Source organism: Schistocerca americana, chromosome 3 (assembly GCF_021461395.2).
Source record: "Schistocerca americana isolate TAMUIC-IGC-003095 chromosome 3, iqSchAmer2.1, whole genome shotgun sequence".
Lineage (NCBI taxonomy): Eukaryota > Metazoa > Arthropoda > Insecta > Orthoptera > Acrididae > Schistocerca > Schistocerca americana.
This window is the reverse complement of record NC_060121.1, coordinates 416,942,918-416,950,054: the sequence shown is the minus strand read 5'-3', so window position 1 is coordinate 416,950,054 and position 7,137 is coordinate 416,942,918. Positions and strand designations below refer to the sequence as shown.

Genomic DNA, 7,137 nt, shown 5'->3' with positions numbered 1-7,137 from the left:
CGTTCGATACAGTTCCCCACAGTCGTTTAATGAACAAAGTAAGAGCGTATGGACTATCAGACCAATTGTGTGATTGGATTGAGGAGTTCCTAGATAACAGGACGCAGCATGTCATTCTCAATGGAGAGAAGTCTTCCGAAGTAAGAGTGATTTCAGGTGTGCCGCAGGGGAGTGTCATAGGACCGTTGCTATTCACAATATACATAAATGACCTGGTGGATGACATCGGAAGTTCACTGAGGCTTTTTGCGGATGATGCTGTGGTGTATCGAGAGGTTGTAACAATGGAAAATTGTACTGAAATGCAGGAGGATCTGCAGCGAATTGACGCATGGTGCAGGGAATGGCAATTGAATCTCAATGTAGACAAGTGTAATGTGCTGCGAATACACAGAAAGATAGATCCTTTATCATTTAGCTACAAAATAGCAGGTCAGCAACTGGAAGCAGATAATACCATAAATTATCTGGGAGTACGCATTAGGAGTGATTTAAAATGGAATGATCATATAATGTTGATCGTCGGTAAAGCAGATGCCAGACTGAGATTCATTGGAAGAATCCTAAGGAAATGCAATCCGAAAACAAAGGAAGTAGGTTACAGTAGGCTTGTTCGCCCACTGCTTGAATACTGCTCAGCAGTGTGGGATCCGTACCAGATAGGGTTGATAGAAGATATAGAGAAGATCCAACGGAGAGCAGCGCGCTTCGTTACAGGATCATTTAGTAATCGCGAAAGCGTTACGGAGATGATAGATAAACTCCAGTGGAAGACTCTGCAGGAGAGACGCTCAGTAGCTCGGTACGGGCTTTTGTCAAAGTTTCGAGAACATACCTTCACCGAAGAGTCAAGCAGTATATTGCTCCCTCCTACGTATATCTCGCGAAGAGACCATGAGGATAAAATCAGAGAGATTAGAGCCCACACAGAGGCATACCGACAATCCTTCTTTCCACGAACAATACGAGACTGGAATAGAAGGGAGAACCGATAGAGGTACTCAAGGTACCCTCCGCCACACACCGTCAGGTGGCTTGCGGAGTATGGATGTAGATGTAGATGTAGAACAGTTACTATCTTCATATATAACAAATTGTTCCCCCTTGGTTCTCGTAATTGTTGTATATTACCCGTCTTTCCCTGTAACTTAGCCATATTTTCAATGCCCGCGTATCCTTTAACTATATATGAAGATAGTAACTGTTCTCGAAAGAACAGATACCATTGATGACACTGCAGCTTTTCTAAAATTAATGATCATTTACTGAAACCCTCAGCTGCCGATAGGTGTTGTTGCTATACCTCGATGGAGAAAGCTGAAAATGTGTGCCCCGACCGGGACTCGAACCCATCGACGTATATCAACAACACGTGTCAGCAGCTGAGGGTTTCAGTTAATGATTATTTATTCTTGAGAAGCTGCACGGTCATCAATAATATCTGTTCTTTCGAGAACAGTTACTATCTTGAAACTTCCTGGCAGATTAAAACTGTGTGCCCGACCGAGACTCGAACTCGGGACCTTTGCCTTTCGCGGGCAAGTGCTCTGCCAACTGAGCTACCGAAGCACGACTCGCGCCCGCTACTCACAGCTTTACTTCTGCAGTACCGGGCGTGAGTCGTGCTTCGGTAGCTCAGTTGGTAGAGCAATTGCCCGCGAAAGGCAAAGGTCCCGAGTTCGAGTCTCGGTCGGGCACACAGTTTTAATCTGCCAGGAAGTTTCATATCAGCGCACACTCCGCTGCAGAGTGAAAATCTCATTCCAGTTACTATCTTCATATATAACAAATTTCTTCCTGAAATTAAGGTCTTAGACTTCTCTTGGCCGGGGATGCCGTTTTTGGCAATGCTAGTCTACGTTTTAAGTATTCCTTGCTCCGTCCGTTATACGATATATTGCTGCCGAGGTAAGATTCCTTAACGTCATCTACTTCGTCACCATCAGTCCTGTTGTCAAGTTCCTCTCTGTTCTCATCTCTGCTGCTTCTTGTTACTTTCATTTTTCTTCGATTTACTCTCAGTCCATTTTCTGTATACGTTTGGCTTCTCATTCCACTCAACAGATCCTGTAATTCTTCTTCACTTCCACTGAGGACAGCAATGTCATCAGCGATTCTTATCTTTGATATCCTTTCACTCTGATTTTTAATCTCCCTCTTGAATCTTTCTTTTATTTCCGTCGTTGCTTCTTTATCGTATCGATGGGTCAGTAGGGACGAAAGACTACAACCCCTGTCTTGCTTCGTTCTTGGTCTCTCACCCTTATTTTTCCCTCTCGGTTCTTGTAAATATTGTACATTACCTGTCTTTCCCTGTAGCTTAGCCATATTTTCTCAAAATTTCGAACATCTTTCATCATTTGACTTTTTCGAAAGCTTTTCCAGGTCGACAAATTCTATGAACGAGTCTTGATTTTTCTTCACTCTTGTTGTCAGTATCAACCGCAGCGTTGGTGTCTTTACCGTTCCTAAAGCCAAACTGATCGTGAACTAACACATGCTACATTTTCTTTTCCATTCTTCCGTGTGTTATTCCTGTCAGCAACTTGAGTGCATGAGCTGTTAATCTCACTAAGCGATAATTCTCGCACTAGTCCGCTCTAGCTATGTCCGGAGTTGTGTCTATGACGTTTTTTTTTAGAAAGCCAGATCGTATATCGCCAGTCTCATACATTCTACACGCCAATGTGAACAGTCGTTTCGTTGCCCTTTCCCCCAGTGATTTTACAAATCCCGATAGAATGTTATCTATGCCTTCTGCCTTATTTGATTTCAAGTCCTCCAAAACTGTTTTAAATTCTGTCTAACACTGGATCCCCTATCTCTTACCTATCTACTCCTACTTCTTTTTTACCACGCCATCAGACAAGTCCTTACCCTCATAGAGGTCTTCAGTGTACTGAAGTTATATACAGAGATGCTTTATGGTGGCTCATTAATGGCAAATTAACTTTCTGTGACCGTTGTATTCATGAGAAATGGCAGTTAAATATATATCTCATCCAATACTTCGATGAAACGAAGAATTTGAGGCAGCTAAGGACGAAACACGATACTTCTTAAAATTGTTGCAGCCTTATGATCAATGACGTTTTAGGATGAAATATAAAGTCGAATGAACCAACAAGTTTAGTATTACCAGTCAGTGTTTATTATATCCACAATGGGTTAGAAAGGTTTAATCCTCAATAATCAGGTAGATTTACATGTGTTTAAATGACGTGTTGATGTAGGTGTGTGTGTTTGTGTGTGTGTGTGTGTGTGTGTGTGTGTGTGTTATGACTCTGAGGTAACCTGTTCAAATGTGTGTGAATTCCTAAGGGACTAAACTGCCGAGGTCATCGGTCCCTACACTTACACACTACTTAAACTAACTTAAACAAACTTATGCTAAGAACAACACACACATCCATGCCCGAAGGAGGACTCGAACCTCCGGCGGGAGGGGCCGCGCAATCCGAGACATCGTGCCTAAAACAGCGCGGCCACTCGGCGCAGCTCATAAATGGTATAACGGTTTGTTTGTAGCATTTAGTCTCTTCTGCCTAACAGTCCTCATTTCATACAAAATGTGGTGTCTTATGCAAGTGATAAACATTTTGAGATGATTTTCATTTTATTGTACACCAGTACAGCCGTAACAAATTGTTAGTTGGCCTATTCACTTTCTATCATTGTAAGACTAATAACAGCAAGATTTCATATTAGTGGATTCCAGTAGAAGATGCATTTCTCGTTTGTACATACACACATTTACGAGTCAACAGGTGTAGAAACACAGTTTTTCTGCTGAGTTCAGCGAGCGACCGAGCTCGGCCTAACTTCGTGACGTACGCGCCGCGGCCTATCTTTCTCGTAGACCTCGACGACGTTCGAAGTGACGTCGTCCGAATGTGTGATGTAGTGACAGATGATGAAGGTGGAATTTATGTCGATGTAATATGCACATGACACTCGTGTGGCTGACCCCACATTCCTTGGTAATACGACTCATGCCACCATGCGGACAGATAAACATCGTAACCAGAACAGCTTCTTCATGTGCTCTGCGGTTGGAATCTTCATCCTCGTACTCTGACGTTGAAGCTTCCTGTTCGTAATAGTGACTTAATAATTCCTGCAAGTGTCTGGCTGGATGGACAACTTCGATTGGGATAGACTTCTCTATACCACCGGACCGTTTCGAGAGAATTTCTTTGACATTCGCAGCATAAAAGTAGCATGTCTAACTCCTCCTCATTGGTGTACATATCTGCACGTAAGGAATGTTGTAGCAGAAATGACCTGCGAATAGATGACACAGTTCCTGTTAGTTCTGCAGTGCAGACAAGTCTAAAGACTCGATACAACGGCGTAGCATGACATGAGAGTGTTTATAGCGCCGTAGCCGATTCCAGTTTTAGAATATTCCTCGGGTTCTTTTGCCACGAGTTTCAACGTTAAAATTAACAACCATCATACCACCGTACTCTTGTTTTGAAGCGCTTTCGGATAGTGTTAAAATTTAACAGACTATGTAATAAAACATATATGTTTCAATACCTCGATCGATGGAAGAGTTAAGACTCTTTATCACAGACAAAAGTACAAGCTCCTTTGCGTACCATTGTTGGGCAAAGATCTCGTTTCGATATTTGTGTTTACGATATCAAAGGGGTGTCAATGTTTTACGTGATTCGCCCTGTATATAGAGAAATCGCGGCGTTAGTAAGTTGTAACGAATTGCAGGAAGACCTGTAGAAGATCGGTACGTTGTTGAGGAATTGGCGTATTGAGCATAAATAGGCATAAAGATTCATAACTGTATGAATAGACGATTGTAGAAAAATCGCTTGAAGCAGTGATGTCAGTTAACTATCTGGGAGTATGCTTACGGAGCAATTTAGAGCAGCATGACCACAGATACTCACAGGTAAATCAGATGCCAGACTGAGATTCAATAGAAGAACACTCAGGAAGTGTTGTCAACTCACGAAGGAAGCAGCTTGTAAAACCGTCGTTGGGCCAATACTTGAGTGTTGCTGTCAGTCTGGAATCCGATTGATAGAGGAAATAGACGAGATACAAGGAACTTCAGAGCGATTCGCCACAGCTTCATTTAGTAAGCACGAAAGCGTCTCGGCAGTGAGACACGTTACAAGTGGGAGGCGCTGTGCGTCTCAGTGTCGTTTACTGTTAAAATTCCGAGAGCGGAGGTTCGTAGAAGTGGCAATCAATGCAGCTTGCGAATAGATCTCGTATGAGAGATTAGAGAGATACGAGCTAACACGGGGAGTTACCAAGAATCGTCCTTAACCGCACACCGTCCGTTCCTGGAAAGCGGGAGAAGTGAAGTGCCGGCCGCTGTGGTCGAGTGGTTCTAGGCGCTTCAGTCCGGAACCAAGAGGCTGCTACGATCGCAGGTTCGAATCCTGCCTCGGTCATGGATGTGTGTGATGTCCTTAGGTTAGTTAGATTTAAGTAGTTCTAAGTCTAGGGGATTGATGACATCAGATGTTAAGTTCCATAGTGCCTAGAGCCATTGGAACCATTTCTGAAGTGAAGTGGTACATGAAGTACCCTCTGCCACGCACTGGAGAGTGGCTTACAGACTATATGTACATAGGAAACAGGAATGTCACTAATTACCCGCCCTGAAACAAAATCTTTCTTCCTGATAACTAACTGGTTACTACAGAGCTGTCTTTCAGTCACCTGAAATTTTCCGGACCAGAAGGACTGATTTTGGTCCATGTTGGCGCTTCGACCTCCGTCATCGGAGCGTCAACTGTACGAAAAGCTGTTCATAACCGCGATTTCGTCAACAAGTTGCATCAGTAGCTAAGTGCCGGCACTACGTTCTATCCTTTTCCTTCCAGTCATCGATGGTGACGCGAAGACCAAAAGTGTATAAAGCAGCCAACAGGCCAAAGATTCGTTTCAAAATTGCTTAGTCACATTTTAGATTGAAGACACACGAGAGAGAAGAAGAAGTTTTGATAACCAGGATAAATCCGAGATCGAACCTCCAAACTTTGGACTGCTTCTCTGACATTTATCAACAGATTTATATCGTAATGGAAAGTGTTTCTCAAAATCTTGCAATCCAATTAGTAGGTGGTACCCGCATCAGGCTATCTATCGTAGGAGACAAGGCCAAAGGGAGATTGAACATCATTCGTGTTGTGAATTTTATTTTAATAGAACGAACTAAGCAAGTTTATTAAACATATATTGGAAAATATCTCCAATTGCACTGACTACTAAGAAACAAAATAATCTACAATCATAAAAGCGTACCAGACTGATTAACAGCAAACAGATTTAACACAATAATAAAAAGTGCAGCAGTACAAGAAAATAGTTACAAAATTTTCCTGAAAGAAACTTTAAGATTTAGAATCCAAAATAGAAGTACGCTCCGCAAACACGCACCACATGAGAAAATTACTATACGGCTGGATAGCGAAGGTGCGCAAGGCACGTAAAAGAAATAGCCATACAAAATTGGTGTTTAATATTGCGTCATAAATGGTACAAGTATCTCCTGAGAATCTTCATGAAATTAAAACATCTTAAATCTTCTAGTGTTTGGCCAGTTCAAAAACTAACAATGCATACAAGGTTCAAATCAAATGGCTCTAAGCACTATGGGACTTAACATCTGAGGTCATCAGTCCCCTTTACTTAGAACTTCATAAACCTAACTAACCTGAGGACATCACACAGAGCCATGCCCGAGGCAGGATTCGAACCTGCGACCGTAGCAGCAGCGCGGTTCCGGACTGAAGTGTCTAGAACCGCTCGGTCACTGCGGTCGGCCTCCATACAAGGAGTAAGATCAATAACCGTTCAGTTGGCCGAGGCACACCTGCGTAAACACATTAAAGTAAATAGATCTAGTAATTACTCAACTGATAAATTAGCCGGGTAACACTTCAACAATTTGGATGAAACAGAAGTAACAAACAAATCAAAAAGAAAACTGCAGTAGGTACGCAAGTCTTAAGACAGAAATAAATACACCGACGTGTTACACAACTCCGTCTTGGCAAGCCGTAGTGGACTCTGAGAGATTAAGTGGTGGAGGACAACCTGCACCCGGTTGGCCGTTCGGTCGGACGCGGACTTGGCTCCGCTTTCGGAGGCTGTGCCTGA

At 42.8% G+C, this 7,137-nt stretch overlaps 1 non-coding gene across 1 annotated transcript; it reads left to right on the top strand.

The window, feature by feature from the left end:
* Positions 1-1,623: 1,623 nt before the first annotated feature.
* Positions 1,624-1,698, top strand: Trnas-cga. Its single transcript has one exon. It is a non-coding gene; the product is annotated as a tRNA-Ser (tRNA).
* The last annotated feature ends 5,439 nt before the right edge of the window (positions 1,699-7,137 follow it).